The sequence below is a fragment of the Mesoplodon densirostris genome, chromosome 8 (assembly GCF_025265405.1).
Source record: "Mesoplodon densirostris isolate mMesDen1 chromosome 8, mMesDen1 primary haplotype, whole genome shotgun sequence".
NCBI lineage: Eukaryota > Metazoa > Chordata > Mammalia > Artiodactyla > Ziphiidae > Mesoplodon > Mesoplodon densirostris.
This window is the reverse complement of record NC_082668.1, coordinates 74,665,953-74,683,278: the sequence shown is the minus strand read 5'-3', so window position 1 is coordinate 74,683,278 and position 17,326 is coordinate 74,665,953. Positions and strand designations below refer to the sequence as shown.

The 17,326-nt window shown below is 37.2% G+C and overlaps 1 protein-coding gene across 1 annotated transcript in view; it reads right to left on the bottom strand.

Moving 5' to 3' along the window:
• GALNT13 (polypeptide N-acetylgalactosaminyltransferase 13) overlaps window positions 1-17,326 on the bottom strand; it is a 477,309-nt gene that overhangs the window by 3,181 nt on the left and 456,802 nt on the right. The gene's annotated exons all lie outside the window — the stretch shown is intronic.

Below are 17,326 nucleotides of genomic sequence, written 5' to 3'. Positions count from 1 at the left end.
CTATTAATAATAAATAATACACAAATACCTATTAATAAATAATAGACAAATGTATTAATTAATAATAGACAAACACCACTTAATATATGCAGCCTCCAAATTAATGAGCAGCTAAGAAGTAAAAGAAAAATAATTCCACGGAGAAATAGCACATAATGATTTTTTTAAACCACATTTTAAAGAAATAAGTTTAGATTTCAATAACAAAACATAAAAACACTAAAATAAATTTAATAAAGTCTTCAGCACAAACCTCCAAAATTATTTGAGAAAGTAATCAGTAGAATTCTTAAAAGTGTTTCTAAAAATTTCCATTCTTGTATAGTTTCTTAGATGCCATTTTTGCAAAGGGTTATCATTACATATTTCCACAGTGGGCTGTTGGGAGCCATCAGCTACTTTGCTTACTGAGAGACAGGACTGGGTGAGTATGTGAAGAAGAGTGTGGGTCTGTTTGACAAAGAAAATAATGAGTAATGACAAAATCTAGTACAAAAGCAGTAATAAATCAATCATTCTCAGCAACATACAATTTCTACTGGATAAGCACTGAAAACACATGTCACAATAATTGCATCTATGGAGCTGTGAGCCACATCCCTTTAGCTGACTCTCATGTCAACTGTATTCAGTAGGAGTAACTGAAGATAAGACTGAGAATATGGAGAAGAGCCTGAGATCAAATGATGAAACATTTGGGGCAAAAGTTTATTTCGGATAGAAAAGGTTATATTCTTAGTGTTCATTCCAGCAATAAAATGCTCTTAGCATTAAATGAGTTATTTTGTGAGTGCATATTCAAAACCATTGATTAGTCCAGTGAGTTTTTGATTATGGTCTTTGGCTCCCTCATTCCTTTGCCCTAAACTTGAGTGGATGCCAGGGAAGAATCTAGGGGATAATTTAGCTTTAAGGCTTGGCTTTACTTTGTACAGTATGGTACTCAAGTTATTTCCACTGTGTTTTCACAGGGCTAACCTGGTGGCATTAAAAGTGTTCCACATATGCATTGGTACATTCATCTAAATGTCAATTAGAAAGTTAATGAAGGGAGGAAAAAGAAAATGATTAACTCCATTTGGGCTCTTAATTTGACATAATTCTCCTAATTAATTTGTAATTAATTTATTTGTCTGTTTCTTGTTTTCCATCTATTTCCACCACAGGAACATAAGCTCCAGGAATGCCAGGGACCATGACTATCTACATTATGAAGTCCAGTGCCTGCTCACATGAGGTACTCTATAAGTTTGTTGATTGAAATATTTAGTGGAAGACCAATGCAGAAAATAAATTCTGATAAAATTAAACTACATCTCTTGGGCAGCTTACTGGATACAAATCATTGGATTTTTCCATTTCAAGGACTTACTTTCTACAGTCAAATGGTAGATAAATGATTTACAAAGATAGGAAAGGTAACATTATCATATATAATAAATTTTATTTGTGAAATGATACTGTTCACCATATAGTTGATTGGTTAAGGAGACTAGTTTTGGGGGCTTTTTATGAAATCAAGCTTGCCTTTCCTATCTATACTGTTTTAAATTTCTGGGTGTGATAATCCTCTACCCTTAGTGATTTCTTTTTGCAATGAACATCTTTTTGGTAAATGTCATGTTAACATCAAAGACCGCAGTGTTAGTGATTATGAATTTCATGTGTTATTAAAAAGAAAAATGAATTATAAAGTTTTCCTTGGTTTAAAACAAAAATAAAAACTTGATTTTACTTATACTCAGGAAATGTACCTCCAGAATATGAATACAGTATAAACTTTTCCATAAAAAATATATTTGTTGAAAAAAATATATATTTGTAATATTTTCCCCCAAAATGTTTATCACATGAATGACAATGAAACAAACTCAAAGAAATTTCACTCTAGGTACTTCTGAAAAACCATATACCAGAAGAAATTAGAAATATGAAACAATCCCTTTGAGATAAAAAATTATTTTTTATTTTAAAAAACCCACAAAAACATTTAGTGCTTTCATTTGTTTGAAAAAAAAAAAAAGTATAGTTTTTTTTTCCCCTGAGTATTCTGTTTAGAAGAGATAACAATTGTTAATATTTTATTGGTTTTCTAGTAATTTTAATCCCTTATGCAAATTTATGTAATTGAGCTCATCTAGTTAAATAAACTTCACTTTATATATATATATATATATATATATATTTTTTTTTTTTTTTTTTTTTTTTTTTTGCGGTACGCGGGTCTCTCACTGGTGGCCTCTCCTGTTGCGGAGCACAGGCTCCAGACGTGCAGGCTCAGCGACCATGGCTCACGGGCCTAGCCGCTCCGCGGCATGTGGGATCTTCCCGGACCGGGGCACGGACCCGTGTCCCCTGCATCGGCAGGTGGACTCTCAACCACTGCGCCACCAGGGAAGCCCAACTTCACTTTATATTGTGGGCATCATTCTTATAATTAAATATTTTAAAAACCTAAAAAATAAACAATTTCTACAAAGGAGACTTGCCAAAAATCATTTAATTTTCCATTGGGGTTGGGGGATAGCCAATTTGGAGCTACTGTAAATAATGCTGTGATAAACATCTCTGAACATCTCTCTCCACATCTATAATCATTTCTTTAGAGATGATTCTTAGACGTGAAATCACAAGATCAAAAGGTATGAACATTTTAATACATATTAGTAAATTTTAAAAAAAACCTGTAATAATTTTTTTGCAATAATAGCAACAGCAGTTTTCTTGTGATTACTCTATTCCAGAATACTGTATTTGTGTCAGTTTCACTGCATCTGCATCAGTATTGTGTGTTGCCACTATAAACATTTCTTGACATATGGACAGGATAAATAAAGAAATGGATAAAAGAACACATATGAAATGACTTTTTTTTAGTTATTTAATGGCTTTTTATAGTTATTTAAATACCTTTTTTTCATTTTCATTGGTTAATTTATATTTCTCCTATGCTGTATTCAAGACCTTGGATATTTTTATACTGTATATTGGATTTTTTATATTGGATATTTTATATATATATATATAAATGTAAATAAATATATTGTATATTTATATTTTTTCTTTTAAATGCTCTTTTTTAAGCATACCAGCCATTTGTCATATTTGTTACAAATGCCTCTCGCAACTGTAGGAAACTGTCATATTAACTCAGTTTTTTTTTTTTTTTTTTTTTTTATTTTTTATTTTTTTTGCGGTAGGCGGGCCTCTCACTGTCGTGGCCTCTCCCGTTGCGGAGCACAGGCTCCGGACGCGCAGGCTCAGTGCCATGGCTCACGGGCCTAGCCGCTCCGCGGCATGTGGGATCTTCCCAGACCGGGGCACGAACCCGTGTCCCCTGCATCGGCAGGCGGACTCTCAACCACTGCGCCACCAGGGAAGCCCCATTAACTCAGTTTTGAAAGCAATGTGACATACAGACTGACATGGAGCATACTGCCAAATATCATTTCCTATAGCATTATTTAAAATATTGACTAGAAAACAGGATAATATGAACCCTGTGCTGGTATTGGTTTCTCTTTATAACATAGCATTACTTAATTGTTCTCTGTTGAAATATAAAGCATTAGTATTTCCTGGGATTTACAAAATTTCAATCATACTATTTTAAGATGCATAAGAAAAAGTTAATACTTCCTGCCTTTAAACATATTTTTGCTATCTGAAACAAGATGTGTCATGCAGTATCTCTAAATCTACCCTTTTTTTCTGTGGTACGTGGGCCTCTCACTGTTGTGGCCTCTCCCGTTGCGGAGCACAGGCTCTGGATGTGCAGGCTCAGCGACCATGGCTCATGGGCCCAGCTGCTCCGCGGCATGTGGGATCTTCCCGGACTGGGGCACGAACCTGTGTCCCCTGCATCGGCAGGCGGACTCTCAACCACTGCGCCACCAGGGAAGCCCTAAATCTACCCTTTTAAAGATAAAATTACTACGGAAAGCCAACTGGAATCAGGCTAAGGAAACAATTTTGGTGACAAAGTAAGAATCATAAAATTATAAAATTAGGTCATACCTTTGGGTAAAAAAGCACTAAGTAAAAAAATTGATATTTTAATGAACAGATAGAAGTGACTGTATGGTTGATTGAAGAACCAGTCATACAGGTCTCAGTTTAAAAGATGCCATATGAAAAGTTTAAAATGAAACTTGGTCAATTTTATTATATATAATGATAAAGAAAGAATGAATTTGGACTGTTATAGGTAATTTAATAGCAAAAACCGTAGGATTTCTCCTATTGATCAAGTACAGAATAACAATTATTTTAATATAATAAAGTTCTTATTTAAGTTTTAAGTATGATCTCCTGACAAGGTGATCTGTGCACTTGTTAGGATAGAATATGAGTATTAAAAAAAGTAAGTGTACAAATGTAGGTATTTAACAAATAAGAACTAAAAGCGTAATACTAAACTACTGAAATTCCTATTTACTAATTGTTTCTACATAAGAAATCACAGCTCTGGGTCAGCGGGACTATGGAAATATAATACTTGTCTGATATACACAGCCTTCAAAAGGTAAATCAAGCAACTATTTTTATTAGGAATCCTACTCAGGGAAATGGCTGGATTGGCAATTATAGATAACTTACCTTGAAATTATATTCCCATTTACCTGCTTTCTAATAAAGGTAAATAAAAGAGGAGGTATTAAGTAAAATCTAAATATAAGCTTCTGTGATTTCAGTAAATATAAATCCCATATATTTTACCTACTGAAAAAAAATTCCTGACATTGTGTCTCTGAGAAACATTTGACACAGATGGATATCAAATTCATAACAAGCATTTTCTCAGTCAACTTGCTCAGTCACATGAAAAACAAGACTTATTTTTAGCATCATATTTTGCTTTTTTCTTTGTTGCATAGTGTTTGTTGAGCATAAGTGTTCTGTTCTAAAATTAGATTCTCACACTGTATGTAGCCGCCTGAATGTTCAAAAAGAAATGTGATTATGTGCACTTATTGCAGGAAAATACAGATTTCAAATGGATTGGAACCCAGTTGCAATGAAATAGAATAATATAAGACAACTTGAATAAAAAAGAACGGATGGATGACAGACCTTTATAACAGTAATCTTTAAAATATTTCAGTGAGATGAAATATAGGTCTTTTTCCCTTTTGTTTTAACTTTGTGGCAATGGACTTTCACAGCACCAAAGTGTTCAAGTTATTTTTTCAAGAGATTCTAGACCAGGTGGGGATTTTCCAGTTTTGCTAATGATGCTCAGGTTGCCCCCAAAATGAACAGGTATAAAGTGATACTGAATTAAATGCATGGTTGTGTTGTTTAAGAAATATTTAGTTAGGAAAGTGGGAAACTCCATATTTCAAATCAGCATTGGCCAAAGGCATGTATTTATTACCAACAAGTTCTTAGTTTCATTCAAATAAAAGGTGAAACAATTAGACATTAATTAATTATATTATGAATACGTGTGGCTAAAATTCATAAGCAATCAGACCATACTGACAAAGTAGTTTTATGACTGCCTGTTTATCTAAGTAGACAAAATTTATTGCAGTACATCTTTCTAGTTATTAAGGAAAGGAGAAATTCTGTGTGAATACAATTTGGTACCACAAATAATTGATAATATTTAACCATTTCTTTCATTTGTAATACTGTACATTTATCTTATCAAATTGAGATAGGCTGGGACCTGGGACCCTTTGCTGCAGTGCTGCAATGCTTGCACCTGGACAAACATCTGAGCTACAAATTACAAAGAAACTATAGGACTAAAAATAACTGTGTGCATGCACAGGTGGGGCAAATTATGGACAAAAAGATACAGAAAGACCAAAAAAAAAAACCCCAACTGCCACTTCTGAAGAGCTGGGAGCAAAAGCAGGGTACTGTGCATGCCCCCTGTGCACAACACCACCAAAGGGGTGGGAAAAACACCTAAGCCACCCCTCTGGCCTGACCCCTGAACACACCCCTACCCTCACCCCATATAAGGAACAAGCTTGCACCCCCCACCCGCCACCGTGGGGGAGCGAGCAAGGGAAACTTTTCACTCCTGTGGCCTTTCCAAGGTGTGGGGGGGCGCGAGCTGGTGTGTGCAGGGGGCATGGGCAGTACCCTGTCTTTGCTCCTGGCTCTTTAGAAGTGGCAGTTGGGTTTTTTGGTCTTTTTGTATTTTTTTGTCCATAATTTGCCCCAGCTGCGCATGCACACAGTTATTTTTAGTCCCTTTTAGTTTCTTTGTAATTTGTAGCTTGAGGAGACACTTGTCCAGGTGCAAGCATTGCAGCACTGCAGCAAAGGGTCCCAGGTCCTGCCTGTCTAAAGATCATCAATCATCATTTGAAAGCATCCAATTATATTTAGTTTTTCAATGACCTCAGGAAGCAAGGTAGTGTAGTGGAAAGATTGCTAGAGTTAGTGCCAGAAACCTGGGCTGTGCAGATCTAGACAAGGAATTTAAACACACTAATCTCTACTTGATTGATGTGAAAAATACAAATAATAATATTTTACAGAACTGTTGTAAGAATTGCACGAGAAAACAGATAGAATTAAAGACATTCAGTAAACTTTATTCCTTCTCTTCCCCCCCCCCCACTCACTTAAGTAAACAAACCAAAGCAGCTGGATAGACTCCATGTTTTGAGGCTTTATGATACTGTTAGGGGAACCACTGACTGAAACTGCACCCTGGCCAGGCCAGATAGTAACTACTTGCATGAGTTATCTTAACAACAGGAGGTCCTGATAAGGAACATGGAACTAACAAGCCACCACCAACCGGAAGAATTCAGGAAATGCCAAATGGAGTCAGGAGATGCCAGTCCATATGTCCTCCCAGAATCCTTCTCACTGGAATCCATCTTGGCTGAGTGATGCGCATACCACCAGGAAGAACCCTGAGTCAGAATGATTGGCCAGAGACAACCAGAAACTAATCCCATCACTGTAAAACCTGAGACTGTGAGCCACATGGCAGAGCAGTCCTCCCGGGTTCCCTTACCCTCCTGCTCTCCACCCAGATGCCCCTTCTCAATAAAGTCTCTTGCTTTGTCAGCACATGTGTCTCCTCAGACAATTCATTTCCTAGTGTTAGACGAGAGCCCACTCTCGGGCCCTGGAAGGGGTCCCCCTTCCTGCAACAAATGGCGACTTTGGAGGGACCTCTTCTTTCCTATGACTGACATCCTGACCACTCAAGGTACGCGGGGAACAGCTCACCTGCCGACGGACCAGACCCAGTGGCCGCAACTGGGACCCTTTTCCCTGGTCTCCTGACGCGGATGACTGGCCAGAGTGCCCCAACTGGGTAAGGAACAAGAGATTGTATTGATCTCTTTCCCCTTCCCTCTCTTTCCTCTTTTCAACCCCTCCTATCCTACCCTTTTTTCTTCTGTCCTGATCCTGTATGTAGGAGTCTGCTTGAAGGGCCTCAGCCTGAACTGAGGGTCAGAGCCTGATCACCTCTGGTGGGCAGAGAACTCGAATTCTGGTTCTGGTCTGGTCTCTTGTTTCTGGTAGGGTTGAGTTCCCATCCTCCCTTCCAGAAGCCCAGGGAAAGGTCCCATGACACCTGGGTGTCTGCAGGTGGCAGGAGACATCCATAAGGCCACCCCTTTTGTCCCCCTTCCTTCCCCTCTTCCTTCAACCTGGCCTCCTTTCCTTCCTTTGAGATTTTTGAAGACCTGAGATATTTCCATTTACTCTGTTAGTACTTGGATCTGAAGTTCTGTGTCTCTATAGGAGGTTTTCTGAGAGACTGCAGTCTTGTACTTAAGCAAGTGTGTGATTAGGATGGCCGGGCCTGTGTGTGTTTTATACTTTGTGTTCTGTGTTGTGATTTATGATGGCCATTCTGCCTTGTGAAATGGGAATATGTGTGGCCACCATATTGTTTAGACTCCAGAGAAAGTTGGTTTAGGTAAAACTCCTGAAAACTGGTTCTTTTTGCATATACAGTTAGTAAAAGCAAGCTTGATCAAACGTGTCTTCAGAATTTTGACCCTAAGGGAACAAGTCCTACTAGGAGAACATGATTTTTCTCTCCCTGTGCCTTGAGACCAGGGCTCTCAGGAACTCTTATCTAGACCATCTCTAACTTCTGCAACTGAGAGGAAAATGGGAAGAAGCCTTTAAAAATTTTACTTATTCCAACTGTTATTTATAAACTAGTGAATTTTATATTGTGATACCTGATTTATGATTAAGTTTAGAAAATGAAGCTAAATCTTTCATTGTGTCTGTCTGGATATTTATGTCTCAGTATGTGTCTTTGTCTTTGGATATTAATTTGTAAATGAGCTCTGTTCAACTGACTTAAAGAAAAGTAAATGAATTTCGGGTTCACGTGAACTGGGAAATATTCAGTATTAATATCTGGTATTAATGTATAAGTTTGTCAATCTAATTGATATAGACATGTCTTTAGAGTTATCAACATTAAGTGTAATACTTTTATTGCACCTAGGTTTAATATGAGCTAATTAAAATCTTGTTACAAATCTGTTACAAATTTGTCAGCAAAAAACAAAACAAAACAAAACTCAATGTAAAGAAACTTTTAAGGAAAGAAAATGTAAATGAGATAAGAGCTTTTAGATAAACTCTATTAAGAATAATTATGCTTTAGGAATGTCTGTCTGAAATAGTCTCTCCAGATTCTGGCAACTTGAAATTCTAGAGTTGTGCTAAATTAAGTGATGGAAGGTTATTGAATAGCTAGGTCATTCCCAAATAAGATACTGAAACATTAATTACTGAACATTGGCTTCCTTTTGCAGAGAAACAAGAGGTATTTAGGACTGTTAATAAATATGTTTGGTGCCACACTGAGATATTTTCTATAAGAAAGCACATTTTTCAAGAAATTATTTGGGTTTATGTTTACCAGTCTACAGAGTGCTGATATAAAGGTCAGTCCATGGTTGCTTAAAGAAAGTAGGATGTGTGTTTTCAGTAAAAAAGGTACGAGGCATGGAATTGCATTTTATTAAGGGAAAAGGAAGTAGGTCTGACTTATAGGTGGCTGTTTCTGAATGGAAAAATAAAGTGATGGATACAGAAAGTGATAAAAAGTTTTGTGGAAAGTGGACCCCAAGAAAAGAATTTTGTGCATGGTCAGGACTGACTGAGTTTGAAATAAATTTGATTGAGTAAATGAATTTTAAAAGTAAGCTGGTGCAAAACTTGAATTTGGCTTTTCTCTCTGTTAAGAGGACAAGTTTTCTTAAAATGTTGAACTGCCTTTGATAAAAGATTTTAAATTTCTTTACCTTTTGAGTGATCTGTTCTGTATTTGCTTTTGAAATCTTTTATTGTTACTTTGGCTAAGTGAATAATTATTGTTTCACAGTGACCTATGATATTATCTGACTGTTTTAAACCCTTTTGAATTTTTTTGACAAAAGTTCCTAAATCAAATTCTAATGAAGTCCTTTTGACCTCTAGCTAACTTTGGGATGCTTCAAAGGGCCCTGAAGCATCCCGAAGAGAGATGTAAACTAATTAGGTTCATTTGGTACGTTAAATTACATGGGAACTTAATCTTCTTAGGTATATTGTGTGGTACATGTTACTAATATAGATATAGAGATTATATGGAATTCCTGAAAATTTGATATGTCCTGGTAAAATGTTATCAGTGATAATTCTAGTTATTTTCTGAAAGTGTATGTCACAGCAGGAACCAAGTTACTTTGTCAGTTGCATTGTAAACAGATTTAAATGTACCTCTTTTGTCATTATAGACAGACATGTTTTCATTCTGATGCCTTTGCAAAAATGCTTCCTCTTCAAGAAGATTTATAGAAAGGACTTGGATAAATACAAGTTTCTGACTTTCAGATCATAATGCTGAACTGGGTAAGAAATTGAAGAATTCTAATGGGAAACCTGATGGCTTCCTAAAGCTATTAACAAAAAGGATTAGTTACACAGGACTGAGTGAACTGGTGAAATATGGTTGTAATTTTCATGTTTTCTATCTGAAAAATTACTGGTTTAAACCTGTGTTTTCCAGGTGTAAGGAAAACCTTCCCCTTACACTAATTATGACTTACAGTAATTTGGTAAATTATACCTTTGTAAGCAGAATTGAAACATTTATCTTTTCTCTCTATCTGCTCCTTCAAGAGTGAAAGCCCTTAGGTTCCCAGCAGCTTTATCAGATAAATTAGGAAGGCTACCTCAATAACAGGTACAGAAATCTCAAGGTATTTTGGGGACCTTGAAAAGGAAGGTATTCACCTAGATCTGTTAGGCAAAATCTGTGATAAGCCCTTGGCGTGACTTTCCTAGCCCTGAGAGGACTTTTAAAAGTTCAGTCCAAGACTCCTTATAAAAGTTTCAGCAAGCAAAAAACCCATATGATCAATTATAGTTATATAAATCATCAGGCCAAGTTTATTGAGACCAGACTTATTTTGCAAACAGACTAGTCTTAATTTGGTTATATTTGGTAAAAATGAGGGTAATTTTAGAGAGAAAAAGATTATGTTTCAGTGAATATTAAATTCCAGTTTTGTTAATGGCGGTCTGTATTTACTAAGACTCACCTCCCAGATAGTTCCTTGCTGTTATGTATATTAATGTAAAGTTTAATTGAAGGACCCTCTAAGTTTGTTTCTGAAGCTTATCTCAGTAATCTATCTTTGGATGAAGATCAGATGCCCCACAACTAGCAACCAGGGGATTATGCATGCTGGAAAAGGCATAATTGAAAGGACTATCTCCAACCTGGATGGAAGGGCCCTTATCAGGTACTCTTAACTAGCTCCTGCACAGTGAAACTGAAGGGAATTGACTCTTGGATTAATTTCCACTTACAAAGGGGGCCCCTGCACCAGACTGGTCTACAGAGAGGACTGCTGACCTCAAACTCACCTTAGAACAATGCTCAAACAGAGGAGAAACTACATTCCTCCTAGGATGAGAAAAAGACAATATCAGAAATAGACAGCTAGCCCAAGATCCTGGACCTGAGTCGTATGATCATTTATAATGTTTTCTTGATTCTTGGACCTTTGCATATGAATCAAACGCCTTTCTATCATAGGCATGATCCTATGCTAGTTTTAAAAATCAATCCAGTTGTTGGGCTTGTGGCCAGTTAACCTGTGTCTATTACTTCTGGGTTACCTTGGTGGATTTCTCTACTCCAGGGCTCTAATTGGTTAGCTGTGAGGAAATTTACTTTCAAAAAAAAAATTATAGTCATGTTCAGGTTACTATTGATATTACTAGGTGGAATCCCCTCACCTGGTCAATAATGTCTGCTCTGACCCTGGCCATAAATACGAGTTTTCTTCTATTACTCAAGCTCAATCAGAGCAACAAGCAAAGTTTCAGCCAAGGAATAAAATCTCCCACAATTATGGGACGGATTTACGTAGATAACACCAGGCTATGGTAATTTAAGGTAAAAAGCTCCTCTCTGTTGGGAACAAATAAATCATTCTAAGGATAATCAGTCTAGTAACACTAGGAAACTGCACTGGGTGCCTTATGGACAATGCCAATATATAATTTCCCTTAAAGATAGGGATTGGTACAGAACAGACTTAAGTCAGATGACCTGCGATATACTGGGCTTCACCTAATGGAAGTTCTTGACTTATATTCCTACTTATGACCTCACTAATCTGCTAGCTATATTGTTTTTTATATTGCCTGTTTTACAACATTGTTGTTTCTTGTATTACCAAATGTGTAACTGAGCCTCTGATAAAATGATATGTAGTTCCATATGAGATCAATGATTGTAATAGCACAACTCTAGATATGGGATGAAGCAACAAGAGGGAATATTTTTCTGGATTGTAAGAGGCTAGTAAGACAGGTGGTCCAGAGATTTTTGGCACTGTTAATAAGACCTAGTCCAGTAATAGCACACTGAGTGGCCTATCAGCGAAATCTTCTCCAGACCTGGGAATGAGCATTCTCAGCACTGTGGGATGAAATGGTCATGAAATGCCCCCCCCGAAACCATGGTCGAATTTACCAAATTTATGACCATGAAGGGGCCCTGCTGACTAGAAACTGGCACTTGCCATCTGCTTCTGCAAGGATTAAGTCAATGGCCACTGTGGCCACTGACCTTCAACACCCCCTGAAAGGAATTCAGGGTGGAGATCAGGAATGAGGCACTCTGTGCTCTGAGAAAAACTGGCAGAACAGGCCTTTAGATAACTAAATACTTTCGGGAGATTTTATGAGCCCAAATTCTTATATCTTACCATATCTAGAGAAATATTAACATCATTAACGGTGACATCTGCTTTATTAAGGATAGTATTACAATTAAAAGTCAAAATGGAGTAGCTGTGGTTCAGATATCCAATGAAATAACTAGGTGACACTATGGGTGTGATTTCAGACAAGTCCTTGTATTGCTAAGAACTTGAGTTTTCTGAGCTGTGTCAGAATTGGATGCTACCAGCCATTCTCAAAACAATGTCTGCTGGCAGCTGGTAACTGCAACCTTACTTTTTAAAGGTCTCCTCTTGTAACTGTTACATTTTAGACAATGGAATTGCTTTAGATCATACATTAACAACAAAAAAAGAGACATATATGGTGACCAGTAGCACCTGTTATCTATGTGTTAACACCACATTAAAAGTTAAAACCTACTTAGATAAAACTAGACAACTGGCTATGTGGCTACAAGTCTCTCCAAAGTGCCTGGTCCAGACTGGGTTTCAGGCTTATTCTCCTGAAAAGAAATGAGATTTATTTTGCCTATTAAGATTCCAGTTGTCACTCTTCCAACTACTTCTAATTTGGTCTGTTACACTAAAATGGCAGATCAAGGGACTGAGATTTTAATCATACAAGACTCAGATCCAGGACTTGGAACTCAGAAATATTTCCAATTCAGTGTCTGTTTTCCAAATTGAGGCAGGACTATGCCCCATTTTAGCAGGAAGTGGCCAGACCTGTCATCACCCAGTTTCCTGAATTAAAACTGATAGGACTCTGTGGGGCTCTGGAATACAAATCCTTTTTTGTGTCCCCTGTTTCTTGTTTATAGGATACAGACTTCATTCAGCCTCCCAGACCTTCCCTGAGCTCCAAAGGGCAGATTCAAACAGTTGTTAATCAGGGAAGGGAGGGGATGCAAAAACAGGGGAGGAGCAGTCAAACGGTGGTACAGCCTTGGGGCAGGGTCCTGGTTCCTCCTAAGGAGTATGCATAACAACATCTTAGAGTTCTTCTGCCGGAACTAAGGCCCCCACCCAGGTAGAGGATGGTAATTTCAGGCTGAGCACAAGGTTCCTGGAGCCACCACCCTGTTACCTCACCACCAACCAATCAGAAGGAAGTCACACACCCTGCAGCTCTCACCCCAGATTTTGCCTTCCTCTTCTAGGCCTGGTGATGACCATCCTGTTAGACCTCCTGTTTGGCCCCTGTCTGTTTCATCTCCAACAGGCTCCAAGAGTTTCAGGCTAAATTGTTGTTACCATGAGGGTGAATGCTGGTTTTGGGCACAGAATACCTTGATTTAGATCAGGTGGAGAGAGACTTCTACTCTACTAGGCAGGACTATGCCCATTCTCAGCAGGAAGTAGTTACAGAAGAAAGAGACCTCTACCCCAATTCCCAAGAAGTATCTTGCGTATGAAGTCTCTCTGGGGGAGTTATTAGGGGAACCACTGACTGAAACCACCCACCCTGGCCAGGCCCAATAGTAACCACTTATGTGAATTATCTTAACAATAGGAGGTCCTGGTAAGGAACATAGAAGTAACAAGCTACCACCAACCGGAAGAATTCGGGAAAGGTCAAAAGGAGACAGGAGACACCAGTCCATATGTCCTCCCAGAGTCCTTCTTGCTGTAATCCATCTTGGCTGAGCAATTCACTTGCCACCAGGAAGGACCCTGAGTCAGAATGATTGGCCAGAAACAACCCAGAAACTAATCCTATCACCATAAAACCCGAGACGGCGAGCCACATGGCAGAGCAGTCCTCCTGGGTTCCCTAACCCTCCTGCTCTCCACCCAGGTGCCCCTTCTCAGTGAAGTCTCTTGCTTTGTCAGCATGTGTGTCTCCTCAGACAATTCATTTCTGAGTGTTAGACGAGAGCCCACCCTCGGGCCCTGGAAGGGGTCCCCCTTCCTGTACCAATGCTGTTTCAATTTTTCTCTGGATATTTGAACAATTCTCCCATTTATGACTTGCTTTTTTAAGATTGAAAGGACTATGTGAGATAAGGTGTGGAATGTTTCAGTTGTTCACACTGTGAGATTCACAATTGTATTGATAACTAGCTTTCTTTGGTTACTTTATTAGAACCTAAATCCTGCCTCAGCCATGGGTGGTGTAATCTTTGTACTTTAGCTTCCTCCTAATAAAGACTAAAAGGAGAGAATTGAAAGGTAAATTTCAGCTCTGTAATTCTGTAAACTCCTTATTCTGCTTTGAAAGTGCGCCACCTCAGAGGTTTCTCAAAGAAGAATTAATTTGCCCTTGATAGCCGTAGATAAAGAATTAAAGAATTATCAAGTGCTATTTCTACTTTACACTGGTTGTAATATGAAACTAGAGCTGCTTGGCAATTACTCCCCTTTCTCATCTCAGCACCTCTCACCCTTATGCTCCATTTCCCTCCTCTCTGTCTCCTGGAAGCCTTGTCATTTTCTAAAACATATTTATGCTTTTTCCTAACTTTGCAATATTTTTCAGTAGTGCATATAAAAAGACTAAGAAAGATAAGCAGATGTTTGGCCACTGTCTAGACTTGTCCTTCCTAAACTCTTAACATGTACGTAAATGACCTGGGGATTTTGCTAAAATACAGACTATGACTTAGTGTGTCTAGGGTGGTCTCTCAGATTTCTTATTTCCAACAAGTTCCCAGGTGATGGCACTAGTCCTAGAATTACACTTTGGGTTGCAGTTGTTGAGACTATTTTGTAGACTTAAAGTGATCATAAACCTAAAACTTAAAGAAAAGGTAATTATAAAAAATAAATATTATATTTCAATTTCATTAAAAAATCATGTCTTTCTGCTGACTTCTTCACAAATAAAATCAGTGTTTTCTTTCAAAGTTGAAATTTTCAGAAAGGCAGTGCGTTACTTTTATAATCTATTCTCATGTGTCTTCTCTACATTATGATTTCTACATTTTTTAATTTGGCAAAAAAATCTACATTATGATTTAAAATTTTAAATTTAGACAAGTTGAACATCATAATTTAATACTGAAAACCTAAGCATATAGGAGAGTAAATTAAACTTACATAATTATTAAGATGATTGGATTATTTTATAAAAATAAACATTTCTCAACATTTATGACATCAGCTTTATCGTGTGTGTTTTAGAAATAAAGTTTACATGCCACAGAACATAACAGTGCTCTAAAATACTGCAACAGAATAACTACTAGTTATCCAAAATAGTAAATTTACAAAAAACTATATCTTAGCTGAAGCTAGCTGATTTTTTTCACTTTTCTTTCAAAATCCCCTAATATTCAGTAATCTTGCTAAAAATATAAACAAATATACAGAATTACCAAAAATAGTTATTTCAAATAGGCAGGAATTAGAATTATGACTATAGAAACCGTTGTCACTCAAAAATTATAGAAAAGTTTAAAGATTAGATGTGGTATTCTGAAATTCTGCTTTATCTTATAAAAAATAGGTATACTCATTTCCCTTTCCTTTTAATATATGCTAGATTTCTTTGTTTTTTAGCACAAGCCCAGTAAAGTCCTTGTTTCCTAGTGAAAACTAAAGAGCAACAACAACAAAAGTTTTTGTTTTAAAACTTGCATTGTTTCTCCTTTATTTGTACATTTATCTGTACTTTTCCTCATTGAAGAGGTAGGGAGCTCAGGGTCCAGGATTACCCACACATATTATTGGAGGAAACAGCATCCATCCCCAGTCTTAACATAAAGGATGGTGATGGATGATAACAGTTGAAGAGAAAACTTGGTGGTTAGACAGAGAAGATGAACAACGTATTAGGAAGGCAAGAGTCTGAATAGAACACGCTGGTGCAATCAATATAGGAAGGATTCAGGGTGTTTGTCTTTAATAATGTCCCAGAAGAAAAATATTTGTTGTCTAAGGAGCTTGGTAATTTTGTATAAATTTTAGGGCCCAATTTTAACTCTACATAACTAGTTTCAGATCACATTAGAATTCAGTGTTTTCTTGATATTCCACTTAAGAAACTACATCTTGCAAATTAAATTGACATTCAAAAAGCGTTTAAAAGATCTTGTTAAACTATCAGTAATACCAACAACTCTGAAGGTTGGTTTTTAAAATTTTTTTTTTTTTTTTTTTTTTTTGCTGTACGCGGGCCTCTCACTGCTGTGGCCTCTCCCGTTGCGGAGCACAGGCTCCGGACACACAGGCTCCGCGGCCATGGCTCGCGGGCCCAGCCGCTCCGCGGCATGTGGGATCTTCCGGGATAGGGGCACGAACCCGTGTCCCCTGCATCGGCAGGCGGACTCTCAACCACTGCGCCACCAGGGAAGCCCCTAAAATGTTACTCTTGCAGAGTATTATAGGTTTGCATAGAACACTGCATCTGTGAAATTCTTTTATCTCTTGTATTATTTATCTTGTAAGAATAAAGTTTACTTATCTTTGAATAAGTCACCGACCATTTAATGATGTGGAAAATGTAGCAAAGATGACCAATTCATTTTGCTAAGCTAAGAGAATGGAAAGAAATACAGCTGTTTCAATGCACCTTCCTTATGCAGAGGAAAGTATTTCTTTTTTTATTAGCTCCATCTGATGGTTGATCTGGTTTTTACACACTGCCTGGCTATAAATTCCCAACAGTAATTTCATTGTTTTCTATCCCTCTCTTCTATCAGAAAAATGTGCTATATTGTGAAGATACTCCTTAGCTGATTATGTATCTAATTAATTCATTGAATTCTGCAAAGTGTTTACTAATGTAAAGAACACTAATTCATGCTAATTTTTATGGCTATTTTCTTTTTTCCTTTAAGTTGAGAAGCATAAATATCACAGATTACAACCATGTAAAATTTAAAACTTGAAAATATGAGAATATTAGTGATATTGTCCTGTATGCACATTTTCATACAGGACACACACACCTCTCAGATAGGCATGGCCTGCCCATTACCTAATTTATGTTGAGCATGTACATGGTGATAACAAAGTTTAAGCACATAAAAATGACTTTATTTTCCTTATGTATATTTTATACTAATGGCCTAGTTTGGCAAAAACCTATTTATATGATATACCATTCTAATGTTTTCAGCTATGAGCATGCATGCTTGAAAATACAATTCTTTCAATGCAGAGAAAAAATAGCTTAGAATTTAAATTTA